Below are 18,135 nucleotides of genomic sequence, written 5' to 3' on the forward strand. Positions count from 1 at the left end.
CTCCCTGCGCGCCTGCGCCCTCCCTGCTCTCTCTCCTGGGCCCTGACTGTGGTTGAGTGACAGCTTCACTGCAGGGAAACCAGGAACCTTCAAAAGGTCGATTCTGCAAACAAAATGGTGTAGAGAGAGGAAGAAAGTATTAGTGCAACAAAACTCAATTGCGCTTCGCTTTATGTACGATTTATTTACTTTTAAAATATTTATTTTTTTTTCTGTTTTTAGATTTATTTTTCTACTGAAAAATTGTTTAGTTATCTTGAGGTGGGACAGAATTCTTCATATGACTTTTCCCATTTAAAAATGTAATTATTTTAAAATATGGCTTTAGGAATAAATTACAGTTGTTAAAATGGAGATATGCATTATTTATATTTATGTATTGATTATTGAACGGCATATACTCAAGCAACATACACGTGACTAACATGCATCATGAATACACAAACCTTCTCCCTTGTCTCAGGCCATACTTATTCTGGATTTTTAAAAAGTAGAAAATTTGACAAACTTTCAGAGAACAAGATCAACACACAGAAATCAGTTGTGCGTCTGTATACCAGACAGAAACAATTGAAAACGGAAGTTAAAAATACAATACCATTCGCAATAACATACAAAACAATAAAATACCTCGTAATAAATCTAACTTGGGAGGCCGAAGACTTGTACTATGAAAACAGAAGAACAATGCCAAATAAATTAAAGGAAACCTATATAAATGGAAAGACACCCCCTGTGTATAGTTTGGAAGATTTAATTCTAATTGATTATAATATCTGTAATATTCTTGGGTTATATGTGACATTTTGATATCTGTATAAAATGTGTAATGATAAAGTCAGGGTAATTGGGATACTCATGACCTCATACATTTTTGTATTCTTTGTATTGAGAACATTACAATGCTTCTAGATATTTTGATATGTACAATAAACCATTAAGTTTAATTTTCCTGCTATACTGCATGTGATAGCTCATTCCTTCTGACTGTATTTTTGTACTCCTTAACCAGCTCCCCTTCATCTTCCTCTCCACCATTCCACCCCAGCAGCTGGCACCCACCATCCTGCTCTCAACATCCACAAGACCCACTTTTTTAGCTCCCACATATGAATGAGAACATGCAATATTTGTCTTTCTGTGTTGTGCTTATTTTACATAACCAAATGATCTTCAGATCTATCCATCCTGCTGCAAATGACAGGATTTAACTCCTTTTTGTGGCTGACTAGTATTCCATTGTGTAGACATACAACATTTTCTTTGTCCATTCACCTGTTGATGAACACTTAGGTTGATTCCATGTCTTGACTATTTAGTGAGTAGTGTTGTAAAAAACATGAGAGGGCCGATGTCTCTTTGATATGCTGATTTCCTTTCCGTTGGACGTATATCCAGCAGTAAGATTGCTGGACCATACCCAACATAGTTCTAGTTTAGTTTTTTGAGGAACCTCCATACTGTTTTCTCTAGTGGGTGTACTACTTTACATCCCTACCAACAGTGTATGAGTGTTCCTCTTTTTCCACCTTCTCATCAGCATTTGCTATTTTTTGTCTTTGTGATAATTCTAAAAAGGGTCAGATAATATCTTCTTGTGGTTTTGAATTGCATTTCCATAATGACTAGTGATGTTGAGCCTTTTTTCATATATGTGTTGGCCATTTCTTTTGAGAAACGTCTGTTAGGTCTTTTGCCCAGTTTTTAATTGGGTTGTTTGAGTTTCTCATATATTCTGATTACTAATCCCTTGTTGGATGGGTAGTTTGCAAATATTTTCTCCCTTTCTGTGGGTGGTCTCTTCACTTTGTTGATTGTTTCCTTTGCTGTGTAGAAGCTCTCTGGATTGATATAGATACTATTCTTCTATTTTTGTTATAGTTGTCTGTAATGTTGAGGTCTTACCAAAAAATCTTTACCCAGATCCATGTCCTGGAATTTTTTCTCCCTATTATTTTTCAGTAGTAGTTCTATCATTTTGGGTCTTGCATTTAAGTCTTTAATCCATTTCGATTTGATGTATGTATATGGTAAAAGAGGGGGGGTCTCGATTCATTTTTCTGCATGTCTAACTTTCCCGGCAGTATTTATCAAAGAGACGGTCCATTCCCCAACGTATGTTCCTGGTGTCTTTGCCAAAAATAGTTGGCTATAAATGCGTGGATTTATTTCTGAATTCATCATTTTATTCCATTGGTCCACGTGTCTGTTTTAGTGTTGGTACCATGCTGTTCTGGTTGTAATAAACATGAGAGGGCCGATTTCCTTTTTCCATTTTTCCTTGTTTACTATGATATTAAATGTGGGTGTGTCATTTATGGACTTTCTTGTGCTAAAGTACATTCCTTCTCTACCTTATTTGTTGAGAGTTTTTTAAAAATCAAGAATGGATGTTGAATTTTATTAAATACCTTTCAACATCTATTGAAATGATCATATGGTTTTTGTCCTCAATTCTGTTGATGTGCTATGTCATGCATATTGATTTGCACATGTTGAACCATCCTTACATCCCTGTAATGAATCTCACTTTATTACAGTGAATGATCTTTTTAATGTGTTGTTAAATTCAGTTTGCTAGTGTTTTGTTGAGAAGTTTTGCATCCATGTGTATTAGGGTTATTGGTCTATAGTTGTGTGTGTGTGTGTGTGTGTGTGTGTGTGTGTGTGTGTGTATGTGTGTGTCCTTGTCTGATCTGGCAATAGGATAATGCTGGCCTTATAGATGAGTTTGAAAGCATTTCCTCCTCTTCAATTTTTTGAAATAGTTTGAGTAGAATTGGTATTACTTCCTATTTAAGTGTTTGACAGAATTCAGCAGTGAATCCATCAGGTCTTGAGGGCTTTTTCTTTTGATGGGAGATTTTTCATTAGTGCTTTAATGTTGTTACTTATTGTTGGTGATTTCTTGATGGTTCAATATTTGTGGGTTTTACGTGTGCAGAGGTTTATTCATTTCTTACCATTGTTTTCCAATTTGTTGGCATGTAGTTGGTTAGTTTCTAATTATCTTTAGAATTTCTGTGGAATCAATTGTGATATTTCCATTTTTATCTCTGCTTTTATTTATTTGGGTTTTCTCTCTTTTTCACTCGGTCTGGCTAAGGGTGTCAAATTGTATATCTTTTCAAAAAACTAACATTTTGTTTTGTTGATATTTTGTATTTTTTTAGTTTCAATTTTATTTATTTCTCTTCTGTACTTCATTACATTTTTCTTTCTATTAATTTTGCTTTTGGTTTATTCTTACTTTTCTAGTTCCTGCAGTGCATTGTTAAGTTGTTTATTTGAAGTCTTTCTACTTTTCTGATATAGACATTTATCACTATGAAGTTCCCTCTTAAAAGTATCCCATAGCTTTTGATGTGGGTGTATTTCCATTTTTGTTTGTTTTAATACATTTTGTAATTTCTTTCTTAATTTCTTTATTGATCCATTAGTCATTCATGAGCATGTTGTTTAATGTCCACATATTGTACAGTTTTGAAAATTCCTCTTGTTATTGATTTCTAGCTTTATTCCATGTGGTCAGAAAAGATACCTGATATGATTTCAACTGTTTTAAATTTCCTGAGACTTGTTTTATTGCCTAACACGTGGTCTATCCTGAAGAATGTTCCATGTGCTCAGGAGAAGAATATAAGTTCTGCAGCAGTTGGATAAAATATTCTGTAAATGTCTGTTGGGTCCATTTGATCTAGAGTGTAATTTAACTTCAATGTTTCTTCATTGGTTTTCTGCCTGGATGATTTGTCCCCTGTTAAAAGTGGGGTGTTGAACCATCCTACTATTATTGTATTGCAATCTATGTCTCCCTGTAGTTCTACTGGTATTTGCTTTATATATTTGCATGTTGTGGTGTTGAGTGCTTATTTACTCATTTCCTCTGGCTGAATTGATAAATTACCTTTATGATAATTTTCTTTGTCTCTTTCTACAGTTTTTGACTTAAGATCTATTTTATCTGATATGAGTACAGTTACTCCTGCTCTTTTTTTGTTTGCATTTGCATGAAATATCTTTTCTTATTCTTTCACTCTCAGTCTATGTGTGACTTTATAGATATAATGAGTTTCTTATAGGCAGCACATAGCTGATTCTTCTTTTGAAAAAAAGTCATTCAGCCACTCTATGTCTTTGAAATGGATAATTATTCCATTTACATTGAATGTTATTATTCATAGGTAAGGACTTTCAACTACCATTTTGTTACTTGTTTTCTAGTTCTTTTGTAACCCTTCTTTTCCTTTCTTCTGTTTTTTTCTGCCTTCTTTTGTGGTTAAGTGGTTTCTTCTGGTTGTATGTTTTAATTCATTGCATTTTATTTTTAGTGTACCTATTATAGGCTTTGGCTTTGTGGTTACCATGATTCTTACAAAAAGCATTCTATAATTATAAGTAGTTATTTAAAATTGATATCAACTCAACTTTGATCACAAATGAAAGAAATAACCAGGAAAACCTGTATACATTAGCTCCCTTCTCCCACCACATTTTAAATCTTGATGTCACAATCTGTATTTTTAATACTGTCAATTTCTTAAATATTGTTGTATTCGTTTTTACTTCAATTGCTTTTCCTTTTAGTCTTCTTAGTAAATACACAAACAGTTTACACACCATGATTGCCATATTAGTGTAGCAATCACATTAGCATTATTTTCTTTCAGTTTTAAGAACCCCCTCTAGCATTTCCTATAGAACATGTTTGGTAGCAATATATTTTCTCAGCTTTTGTTTTTCTGGTCAAGCTTTTATCTCCCCTTTATTTTTAAAGGGCATATTTGCTGGGTTTAGTATTCCTGGTGGGCAGTATTTTTTCTTCAGCACTCTGAATATATTGTCCCATTCCCTTCCTACCTGTAAAGTTTCTGCTGAAAACTCCGCTGCTAGACATATTGGATCTTCCTTATATGCCATTTGCTACTCTTCTCTCACACTTCTCTCACTTTCAAGAGCTTACCTTTGTTTTTGACCTTGGAGTGTACTTGTAGCATGTTTTGGAGTATTTTTAATTTGGTGGAAACTGACTGGTGACTTTTGACCTTCGTATACCTGGATATTCATATCTTTCTCCAGATTTGGAAAGTTTTCTATTATTATTAATAAGTAATAATGATAATTATTATTTTAAGACAGGATCTCACTGTTGCCTAGGCTGGAGTGCAGTGGAGAGATCCGGGCTTACTGCAGCCTTACTCTCCCAGGTTCAAGGGATCTTTCCACCTCAGCTTCCCAAATAGCTGGAAGAACAGGCATAAGCCGTCATGCCTGACTAATTTTTAAAACAATTGTTGGAGACACAATAAATCACTTGTGTTGTCTAAGGTGGCCTCAAACTCCCGGGCTTAAGTGATTTTCCTGCCTCGGCCTCACAAACTCTTGGGATTATAGAGATAAGTGACTGCACCCAACCTTATGTTTTTGCATAAGGTTTCTACCCCTCTTTATTTTTCAGTTTTTTCTTTATCTTCAATAACCTGAATATTTGATTTTTGCCTGTCATCCCATAGAACCTCTAAAGCTTTCTCCATTCCATTTCACCTTTTTCATCTCTTTTCTTTCCTTTTTTTCCCTCAGTTAGTCTTCAAGCTCACTGATTCTTTCTTCTCTTTGGTCAATTTTTGTTATTGATACTGTTTATTTCATTTCTCAAATTATTCATTCTTCACAGGATTTCTGTTTGATTTTTTCTAAAATTTATTTCAATCTCTCTGTTAACTTTCTCTGATAAATTTCTAAATTGATTCTTTGTATTTTCTTGAAGTTCATTGAACGTTCTTAAAACAGCTATTTTTACTTAATTGTCTGAGAGATTACATATCTCCATCATTTTAGGGTTGATCTCTGGCACCTTGATCTGTCTATTTGGTGAAGTCACATTTTTCTGGGTGTCGTTGATGCTTCTGGATATGTGGTAATGTCAGCACATTGAAAGATTACATATTTATTTTAGTCTTCACAGTCTGGCTTTGTTTGTGCCTGTCCTTCTTCTAAGTAGAAAAAGTATATTCTAAGTAGATTGACTGTTGAATTCCCTGAGGCTGTGACCACTGCAGCCATATTTGCACTAGAAGACACTTGAAGTCTAGGCTTGCTACAAGTCTTGTAAAGACTCTGAGGTTGACATGGCTTTCCACCTGAGATTAATTTGGGGAAGACCCAGGGAAGGTACTCAGGCTGTGTGGGAATGCCGGCCAGGAAGCTGAGTCCAGAAGACTGTGTCAATGGCCCAGATGGATGAGCCACCAAACAGGTCTCTGCACATCTGGGCTGGGTTCCCAAGTGCAGCAAGAGTGGCTGAAATTGAGACTGGGTGCCCTAGAAATCTGCTGTTGAAAGAAGGCTTATGGGTCTTTCACATTGGCTCAGGTGGGTATGTATCTCCCAGGGAGGTCTTGCACAGATACAATCATTCCATAACTGTAGCAGAAGCGGCTGCAGCTTGGAATGGGCCCCTTTGGAATCTGCTGTGGCACAGAGTCTGGAGAGCCTGATCTTGGTTTAGAGTGATGCATGTTGCCTAGCAAGTTCCTGCATCAATGAGATAGTTCATCAACTATAGCAGGAGGGGCCGGAACTGAGCCTGGGCCCCCTGAAAATCTGCTGTGGAATGCAGGCTGGAGAGCCTGGTCTCATTGGCTCCGAGGGGTGCACACTTCCCTGCAGGTCTTAGTATAGATGGGATAGTTCTCTGATTGTATCAGAAGGGGCCAAGCTGAGACGGGGTCCCCTGAGGATCTGCTGTGGCATGCAGGCTGAAGAGCCCGGTCTCACTGCCTCAGAAGGGTGCAAATCTCCCTGCATGTCTCAGTATAGATGGGATAGTTCTCTGATTGTAGCAGAAGGGGCCAGAGTTGAGACAGGGTCACCTAAGGATCTGCTGTGGGAGACAGGTTGGCAATCCTATCAGGCAGTCTCAGACACCCAGGCTGCCATAGATGGGTGAATCTCTCTCTGGGTCCTTGTGCAAGCAGCTCTGAGCTGGCACCTCAGCTGGTGGACACTGGGACCGAACCATAGGGAAACTGTCAGGTTCACCACTGAGGCTGATGTTAGCAGGCAGATGAGCCCTTCTGCCAAGGTCCTAGTGTGTGTGATTCCTTCCAGATCCCTTGGCAGGTGGTTTGGATTGCAGCCTCAAGGCCAAAATGGGGCTGTAGCCAAACCCCTCGGAAGACTGAGTCATTTCTGGGTTTGAGCCTGGGAGCAAGCTCAGCAGACCAGCCACCCGAGTGTGGGTCTAAACTCTTAAAACAACCCTCCACAGTGTTCTACCTGAATCCGGAAGCTCCAGCAGAGACTTGACTGTGGATGCATGCAGAATTCTTATTGTTGTGGGAGGATACGAGTTAGTTACCTTCCATTTTGCCTTATTGGTGACATCGCCTACTTAATATTGTAAAGAGGGTAATACTGCCCCACAGTAATCCACAGATTCAGTACAATTGCTATCAAAATTCTGGTGGTTGGGTGGTTTTTGGCAATATTAGAAAAAATTATACTCAGATTCATATGTAATTACAGTGTCTTCTAAAAATTCAAAACACGATTGAAAAAGAAGAACAAAGTTGGAGAATTTATACTTCTTGATTTCAAAACTTACTACAAAGCTACAGTAATCAAATAGTGTAGCATGGACATACAGATAAACATAGAGACCAATGGAGCATAACTGAGAGTCCAGAAAGAAACATACATACGTATAGTGAATTGATTTCAACGGAGTCTTAAGACCATTGAATGAGGAAGGCTCAGGCTCTTCCGCAAGTGGCCCTGGACAACTGGATCTCTACATACCAAAGAAAGAAATGGTTCCTACCTCACATTATATACACAAATTGACTTAGAAATGTATTGGTGACCTACTGTAAGGGCTAATACTATAAAACTCTTAGATAAAAACATAGGGGTAAATTTTCAGGACCTTAGATTTAGCAATGGATTCTCAGATATGCCACTGAAAGCATGAGCAACAACAAACAAAACTAGATAAATTGGTCTCTATTAAAATAAAATTAAAAACTTTTGTGTAATCTCATAAGCAAACTATTTACTTTTGAAAGTAAAAAGATGTATGACTGAATGGGATGAATATTTGCAAATTATATATTTTATAAGTGTCTAGTGTCTCAACAACTAAAAGACAAAGAACTCAACTCAAAAATAGTCAGTGGATTTGAATAGACATTTCCCCAAAGCAGTTATGCAAATGGCCAAAAATCACATGAAAAAACTCTTGACCTCATCAGTCATTACAGAAATGAAAATGGAAACCACATTGGGGTGCCACCTGCCACTCACTGGGATGGTGATAATTGCAGGCGCCATTGAAAACAATATGCTAAGAATAGATAAGGCTCAAGGACAGTATCTCTAGCTAGTGGCACTTTCAATGAACTCCAGTAGTCAAGGACAGTATCTCTAGTTGAGCTTTTAATGAACTCTAGTAGGCGCCAAGAAGGCAGACAAATAAGAAAGAGCTTAGAGACAAGGAACTAAGCAGAAGGTTACATCTGGGTGCAGAAAGTTTGTTTTGCATTGTGTTATTTTTGCTGACGTGGGGTTTATGGAGTACAAATAAAGTGAGGCGGAGGCTCTAGGCGCGGCCGCCATGTTCTCTGTTTGTCTTTGTCTCCTGTGTCTGTTCATTCTCCACCACCCCCAGCACGGTCCCCAATAGATAATAATAATTAGAAAGGGAAGTATTCGTGAGAAACTGGAACCCCCGTATACCACTGCTGGTGGGAATGTAAAATGGTGCACCTGCCTTGGAAAACGGCTTCACATTTCCTCAAAAAGTTAATCTTGAGGAAAGATTAACTTTGATCCAAAAGTTTCACTCTTAGGGATATATAGCCAAAATAATTGAAAACAGATCTACAAACATAGTTCCATACCTGAGTGTCCATAGCAGCACTATTCACAGTAGCCCAAACATGTGAACAACCCAAATGTTCATCCATGGATAAACGGCTAAGCACAACACGGCATGTGCATACAGCCGCATTTTCCTCATCTGTAAAAAGTAATTTAATAGTGATACACCTACAACATGGATAATCCCCTAAAACACTGTGCAAAGTGAAAGAAGCCAAACACAAAGGTCACAATAGATAGAATTCTGTTTATATGAAATATACAGAACATGTAAATCTGTAGAGACAGAATGCTGATTGGCATTTGCTGGGGCTAGGGGCAGGGGAAAATGAGGGTGACTGCTAACTGGGTACAAGATTTTCTTCTGAGGTGATGAATATGCTTGGTAATAGTTTAACAACATTGTGAATGTACTAAGTGCCATTGAATTGCATACTTTAAAACTGTTACTTTCATATTATGTGAATTTCACCTTAACAAGAAAAAAGAGGCCAGTGTGGTGACTCATGCCTATAATCCCAGCACTTTGGAGACCTAAGTTGGGTGGATCTCCTGAGGTCAGGAGTTTGAGACCAGCCTGTCCAACATGGTGAAATACCGTCTCTACTAAATATACAAAAAATTAACCGGGCCTGGTGGCAGATGCCTGTAATCTTAGCTACTCAGGAGACTGAGGCAGGATAATTGCTTGAACCTGGGAGGTGGAGGTTGCAGTGAGCCAAGATCATGCCAGTGTACTCCAGCCTGGGTGACAGAGTGAGACTCCATCTCAAAAAAAAAAAAAAGAAAAGAAAAGAAAAAGAAAGAAAGAAAGAAAGAAAGAAAGAAAGAAAGAAAGAAAGAAAGAAAGAAAGAAAGAAAGAAAGAAAGAAAAGAAAAGAAAGAAAGAAAGAAAGAAAGAAAAAATGGGAAGCAATCATAACTATAGGAAACACTCAGTAAATGAAATTGTCAGACTAATAAACCGACCTTAAGACATGTTTTTTTCTTTGATTGAGAAAAGGTGTAAGCCTTTAGGCCTAAACATTTATCATCTTACACCTATAAAATAAACAGTTTCTAGAATCTAGTCACAGAGCAGTGACTACATCTCACACTAATGTATAATGTATTGAATACTTAAAATTTGCTGAGAGTAGATCTTATATTCTCACCACATGCATGCACACGCACACAATAACTATATGAGGCGATGAACACGTTAAGCAGCTGGATTAGGGTCAACATCTCACAGTGTATACGTATATTGAAACATCACATTGTACACCTTGAATGCAAACAACTTTCATTTACCAATGGATATGGTTTGGATCTGCCCAAAATCTCATGTCAAGTTGTAATCCTCAGTGCTGGTGGTGGGGCCTGGTGAGAGGTGAATGGGTCATGGGGGTGGAGCCCTCATGAATGGGTTAGTGCCATCCCCTGGGTGCTGTTTTTGTGATAGTGAGTTCTCGTGAGATCTGGTTGTTTAAAAGTGTGTGACACCTCCGCTTTCCCTCCTTCCTCCTGCTCCAGGCATGTACGATGCGCTGGCTTCCCCTTCGCCTTCTGTCATAATTGTAAGCTTCCTGAGGTCTCCCCAGAAGCTGAGTAGCATCATGCTTCCTGCATAGCCTACAGAACTGTGAGCCAGTTCTTCTTTATAAACTACCCAGTCTCAAGCATTTCTTTATAGCAGTGCGAGATCAGCCTCATACACCAACTATCCCTCAATATAGCTGAGAAACCAAGGTAAGCGTGTGGACCATGGCAGACCTGGCTGTGAGGAGTCCAAGTCTCCCTACTCCCTCAGGTCCAACTGTTCTCACGCCTGCTGCTCTCCGGTGGTGACGCAGATATGGAGGGAAGGATACATTCTGGAGTGGGGCATCCATGTGTGATGTCAGCTCCACCACACCAGCCACACTGTGACTTATGTTCACTGAGTCTTGCTGCTCCCATCTCTAAGACGGGAACACACTATCTGCTTCCCTGAGTTTCCACGAGGCCAAATGAGGCTGTGCATTTAATGCACGCGTGTGCACAGTACAGAGCTTCCCACACGTGTATGTTCTTTCCCCTCCACTCGGGTTTTGTGCACAGACAAGTTTTGAGAGACAGAGGAGAAGCAGTGGCGGGAGGCCTGTGCTGGAGGCAGAGGAGTGCAGGTGGCTGCCCGGTCTGCCTCTGTTTGCGAAGGAAGTGCTAGGAAAGTAGCTAAGGAGAAAATTGTAGGCTGAGGATCTTCACTCTGAGTGATGTTGGGCCTCCTGTGGACCTCCACGTAATTGTCCCAGGGCCCCCTCTGCTAGGCCCTCTGCAGTTCCCATCGGGGATCTGCGCCATGTGACTAAAGGTATTGACTCGTCTCATTCTCATGGAGATTCTCCACCTGCCGCCAGGCTCCCCGAATGCTCCATACTGGATTATTACATATACAGGGCCTTTTGTTTTTCTGGCTGGTGGTTCCATTGCTTTCATTGTTTCTTGAAGGGGTCATGATCTTAAAATTTCTACAAGCTGTTGTATTGGACGGAGTGTTTCTTGACATACCATAGTGCTTCTTGTGTGTGCACACGTGTGTGTGCATGTGTGTGTACGTATATTCAGTGACTGAAGGCTGTGTGTCCAGCCCTGAGATAGATGCTACATGCCCATTACATTTTCAAATCATTCCTGTGTTCACTACCTGGTTCTGGGGCTCCCATGAGGAAACTAGGGCTCAGAATCGTGGAGCCCCTGTCTGAGGTCCCCAGCCCATGCCCAGCTGTGGCAGTACAGGGATTCTGGACCTTGCCGTGGGCGCTGTGTTGTGTGTCTCATCCAACAGCGCAGACCAGACGGTGCTGAGGCCGTTCTGCCGGAGAGCAAGCTCAGGGGCATCTGGAGTTTTCTTATGAAGAATTCCATTGTCTCGCCAGTTTGGATTTTGGGAAGCCTTTCTTTCCTGCCAGAGTAATCATGCTTTCTTTCGATGAGGAATGAGGGTGTGAACTTCCAAGCTGGCCTTTGGGATGGACTGTGTTGGCCAGGGCTCCTGGGCTGTGTCCAGAGGGCTGTTTGATGGCTTCTCCATCTGCCCCTGTCTCCTTCCCGGCCTCTCAGGAGTAGGGTGGGGCTTCATGGCTTCATTGGAGGAGAACGCGCTTGCCTCACCTGGAATCCTGGCATGTCTAAACGTTAATGCATCTTATACCACCCAAAGCTTAGGTCAGTTCAAGTGTCGCCTGGGTAGGTAATGATTACACAACCTCTGTGTGCCTGGGGAGGCTGACGGCACGAAGGTAGGACTCCTGCCCGAGGTAGGGTTGTGTAAATCTCAGCGTGTCCGCTGCCTGGCTTTCGGGTACCTCCGTGTTCTCATGCGTGGAGTAGGGATGCCCATTTCAGCACCCAGCTGACTGTTTTGATGCCAGAATGACGGGACATGGGTGAAGCTCTTTGCAGATTCCCTGACACATAACATGCAGTCAGCGAAATTTAATTATTATTTTTTATTTGCAAGGAAGTGTGTTATTGACCTCATCTTTGAGGAAATGTGAAGCTTTTTGGGAGTGTGCATCGTGTTGAGGCTGGCAAGCACAGGGGGCCATGTCCCTCAGTCTGCCTCAGCCATTGACTGCCTGTGTAGTTCCTGGGAAAGTCACTAGCCTCCCCTGAGCTTCAGTTTCCTCATCCACCATACGACAGAAATAGCATATTCCTCATGGGGCTATTGTAAGAATTAACCTAAATTAATGCAACAGAAGAATCAAAATGGCTCATTTGAGGTGTTTTGGAGTAGCTATTAGATGAATAACAAAACAATGGCTAGCGGGAGCTAGAAGGTGGGCAGAGGGGTTTAGGGGAGGGAGCTGTGCATACAGCCCCCCTTGGAGAGGGCGACGGAGAGTGGGGGCAGGAAAGCGCCCACCCATGGGAGAGTTGCATTGAAGACACAAGGCAGGGTCCAGCTATGGGGAGTTGGAAAAATGCTTCCCAGAGGAATGGGAACCGACACAGAGTCACGTGTGCCAGGAGCTTGGGCCCTACTCACGCTGGCCCCTAACCCAGTCCATCAACCCTGGACAGAGCCTGGGATCTCAGCCTGCAGGTACTGAGCAGGGGAAGATGCTTCCCTCAGAAGAAGTGATGGGGCAGGAGGAAGAGATGGCGGCACTCACGGGGCTATCTGTGGGGACTTCGACCCCTGGAGTCCCCTCTCAACAGCGTTGGGAGGCAGGTCTGGTGCAGCCTGCACCAGGGCCACTCTGAGGGTGGAGATGAGCAGTATTTACCAGACCCCCAAGATGGCCGCATGGGGAGCAGAGGCCACATGCTTGGCCTCACAGCTTTGCAGTTGCATAGGGTCAGCACACTTATGGGGAATGCGAAAAGGATCCATGGGATCTTGAAGGGGAAAACAGTTTCCTTGAGACATGTCACAGCCCAATGTCTGCACCCCTGAGGCTAAGAGGAAAAGAGCAGAGGACGCATGCTCCCGACGTGGCGTGAAAGCAAAGGTCTTGGTTGTAATTCTGGAACACGGGTGTCTCCGAGGAATACTCAGAATATTCACCTGCCCTAAAGCACTTCCTTCAAAGAGGGAGCAGACATGCAAAAGTGATTGACCATTCATTGACAGAACCTTCTGTGCTTACATGCTTTCAACATGTGTGTTTACTTCAGCATCAACAAAGCTACAGCAGAGAAAAAGCACATTGATTCTGCCCCAGATCAAAAGATGTCAACAGCAGAATACATGGTCATTTTCACCTTGACCATCACATTGTCTTGTTTCTGTGTGTGTGTGTGTGCGTGCGTGCACGCACAAGTACTTGTGAAGGTTCATGTAAACCTGCTTATGAGGAAAACTGTAGACTCAGATTAAAAGCATCTTTGCACATCACATGTACTCCAGAAATACGTACAATCATCGCTCACCAATAAAAATATTTAAGCCGGGTATGGGGGTTCACATGGTGGCACTTTGGAAGGCCAAGACAGGAGGATTGCTTGAGTCTAGAAGTTCTAGACCACGCTGGGCAACGTAGGGAGACCCTGTCTCTACACAAAATCTAAAAAATAATTAGCCGGGCATGGTGGTGAGCACCTGCAGTCCCAGCTGCTTGAGAGGCTGAAGCGAGAGGATTGCTTGAGCCTAAGAGGTCAAGGCTTCAGTGAACCATGATTGCACCACTGCATTCCAGCCTGTGTGACACAGAGAGACCCTGTTTCCTAAAAACAAAATGAAATTTTTTAAAATAGAATTTCTAAAATAATTAAAAGCAAGCAAGAAGAGTAAGGAGCAAAGATCACCAGATGCTCAGTTTTCTTGTGAAACAACTTTGCATAGACAGTGTGTATCAGTTGTAGGCTGCTTATTCACAAGTGGAACTCACAGCCTTTTATACTGTAGCCTCTTTATTTCTTTTTTAACTTTTATTTTAGGTTCAGGGATACAAGTGCAGATTTGTGTAGGTGAATTGTATGTCACATGGGTTTGATGTACTGATTACTTAGTCACCCAGATCATGGGCACAGCACCTGATACGTAGTTTTTGGATTCTCACCCTCCCCTTCAAGTAGGCTTCAGTGTGTGTTGTTCACCTCTATGTGTCCATGTGTTCTCATCATTTAGCTACCGCTTACAAGTGAGAACCTCTGGTATCTGGTTTTCTGTTCCTGTGTTAGTTTGCTAAGGAGAGTGGCCTCCATCTCCATCACGCTGCTGCAGAAGACTTGCCCTTGTACTTCACTATGGCTGCATCGTATTCCATGGCGTGTGTGCACCACACTTTCTTTAGCGTCGTATTCCATGGCGTGTGTGCACCACACTTTCTTTAGCGTCGTATTCCACGGCGTGTGTGCACCACATTTTCTTTAGCGTCGTATTCCACGGCGTGTGTGCACCACACTTTCTTTAGCGTCGTATTCCACGGCGTGTGTGCACCACATTTTCTTTAGCGTCGTATTCCACGGCGTGTGTGCACCACACTTTCTTTAGCGTCGTATTCCACGGCGTGTGTGCACCACACTTTCTTTAGCGTCGTATTCCATGGCGTGTGTGCACCACATTTTCTTTAGCGTCGTATTCCACGGCGTGTGTGCACCACATTTTCTTTAGCGTCGTATTCCATGATGTGTGTGCACCACACTTTCTTTAGCGTCGTATTCCATGGTGTGTGCACCACACTTTCTTTAGCGTCGTATTCCATGGCGTGTGTGCACCACACTTTCTTTAGCGTCGTATTCCACGGCGTGTGTGCACCACATTTTCTTTAGCGTCGTATTCCACGGCGTGTGTGCACCACACTTTCTTTAGCGTCGTATTCCACGGCGTGTGTGCACCACACTTTCTTTAGCGTCGTATTCCATGGCGTGTGTGCACCACATTTTCTTTAGCGTCGTATTCCACGGCGTGTGTGCACCACATTTTCTTTAGCGTCGTATTCCATGATGTGTGTGCACCACACTTTCTTTAGCGTCGTATTCCATGGTGTGTGCACCACACTTTCTTTAGCGTCGTATTCCATGGCGTGTGTGCACCACACTTTCTTTAGCGTCGTATTCCACGGCGTGTGTGCACCACATTTTCTTTAGCGTCGTATTCCATGATGTGTGTGCACCACACTTTCTTTAGCGTCGTATTCCATGGTGTGTGCACCACACTTTCTTTAGCGTCGTATTCCATGGCGTGTGTGCACCACATTTTCTTTAGCGTCGTATTCCATGGCGTGTGTGCACCACACTTTCTTTAGCGTCGTATTCCATGGTGTGTGCACTACACTTTCTTTAGCGTCGTATTCCATGGCGTGTGTGCACCACACTTTCTTTAGCGTCGTATTCCATGGCGTGTGTGCACCACATTTTCTTTAGCGTCGTATTCCACGGCGTGTGTGCACCACATTTTCTTTAGCGTCGTATTCCATGATGTGTGTGCACCACACTTTCTTTAGCGTCGTATTCCATGGTGTGTGCACCACACTTTCTTTAGCGTCGTATTCCATGGCGTGTGTGCACCACACTTTCTTTAGCGTCGTATTCCACGGCGTGTGTGCACCACATTTTCTTTAGCGTCGTATTCCATGATGTGTGTGCACCACACTTTCTTTAGCGTCGTATTCCATGGTGTGTGCACCACACTTTCTTTAGCGTCGTATTCCATGGCGTGTGTGCACCACATTTTCTTTAGCGTCGTATTCCATGGTGTGTGTGCACCACACTTTCTTTAGCGTCGTATTCCATGGTGTGTGCACTACACTTTCTTTAGCGTCGTATTCCATGGCGTGTGTGCACCACACTTTCTTTAGCGTCGTATTCCATGGCGTGTGTGCACCACATTTTCTTTAGCGTCGTATTCCATGGCGTGTGTGCACCACATTTTCTTTAGCGTCGTATTCCATGGTGTGTGCACCACATTTTCTTTAGCGTCGTACTCCATGGTGTGTGCACCACATTTTCTTTAGCGTCGTACTCCATGGTGTGTGCACCACATTTTCTTTAGCGTCGTATTCCATGGCGTGTGTGCACCACATTTTCTTTAGCGTCGTATTCCATGGTGTGTGCACCACATTTTCTTTAGCGTCGTATTCCATGGCGTGTGTGCACCACATTTTCTTTAGCGTCGTATTCCATGGCGTGTGTGCACCACATTTTCTTTAGCGTCGTATTCCATGGCGTGTGTGCACCACATTTTCTTTAGCGTCGTATTCCATGGCGTGTGTGCACCACATTTTCTTTAGCGTCGTATTCCATGGTGTGTGCACCACACTTTCTTTAGCGTCGTATTCCATGGCGTGTGTGCACCACACTTTCTTTAGCGTCGTATTCCATGGCGTGTGTGCACCACATTTTCTTTAGCGTCGTATTCCACGGCGTGTGTGCACCACATTTTCTTTAGCGTCGTATTCCATGATGTGTGTGCACCACACTTTCTTTAGCGTCGTATTCCATGGTGTGTGCACCACACTTTCTTTAGCGTCGTATTCCATGGCGTGTGTGCACCACACTTTCTTTAGCGTCGTATTCCATGGCGTGTGTGCACCACACTTTCTTTAGCGTCGTATTCCATGGTGTGTGTGCACCACACTTTCTTTAGCGTCGTATTCCATGGTGTGTGTGCACTACACTTTCTTTAGCGTCGTATTCCATGGCGTGTGTGCACCACACTTTCTTTAGCGTCGTATTCCATGGCGTGTGTGCACCACATTTTCTTTAGCGTCGTATTCCATGGCGTGTGTGCACCACATTTTCTTTAGCGTCGTATTCCATGGTGTGTGCACCACATTTTCTTTAGCGTCGTATTCCATGGTGTGTGCACCACATTTTCTTTAGCGTCGTATTCCATGGTGTGTGCACCACATTTTCTTTAGCGTCGTATTCCATGGCGTGTGTGCACCACATTTTCTTTAGCATCGTATTCCATGGTGTGTGCACCACATTTTCTTTAGCGTCGTATTCCATGGCGTGTGTGCACCACATTTTCTTTAGCGTCGTATTCCATGGCGTGTGTGCACCACATTTTCTTTAGCGTCGTATTCCATGGCGTGTGTGCACCACATTTTCTTTAGCGTCGTATTCCATGGCGTGTGTGCACCACATTTTCTTTAGCGTCGTATTCCATGGCGTGTGTGCACCACATTTTCTTTAGCGTCGTATTCCATGGTGTGTGTGCACCACATTTTCTTTAGCGTCGTATTCCATGGTGTGTGTGTGCACAGTTTCTTTAGCATCATATTCCATGGCGTGTGTGCACCACATTTTCTTTAGCGTCGTATTCCATGGCGTGTGTGCACCACATTTTCTTTAGCGTCGTATTCCATGGTGTGTGTGTGCACAGTTTCTTTAGCATCATATTCCATGGTGTGTATGCACCATGTTTTCTTTATCCAGTCCACCAGTGATGGGCATTTAGGTTGACTCCGTGTTTGCTATTGTGAACTGTACTGCAATGAACACATGGGTGCATGTGTCTTTCTGGTAGAATGATTTATATTCCTTAGGGTATATACCCAGTAATGGGATTGCTGGGTTGAATGGCTGAGTTCTTTGAGAAATCACCAAATTGCTTTCCATAACGTCTGAACTAAGTTACATTCCCACCTGTGGTAGGTACATGTCCTCTTTTCTCTGCAACTGTAGCAGCACCTGTTATTTTTTGGCTTTTAAATAATAGCCATCCTGCCTCATGTGAGTCAACTCACGATACATTAAAGGCTTAAATGTAAAACCTAAAGCTATAAAAACCCTGGAATATAACCTAGGAAACACCATTCTGGACAAAGGCCCTGGCAA

Source organism: Rhinopithecus roxellana, chromosome 4 (genome assembly GCF_007565055.1).
Source record: "Rhinopithecus roxellana isolate Shanxi Qingling chromosome 4, ASM756505v1, whole genome shotgun sequence".
NCBI lineage: Eukaryota > Metazoa > Chordata > Mammalia > Primates > Cercopithecidae > Rhinopithecus > Rhinopithecus roxellana.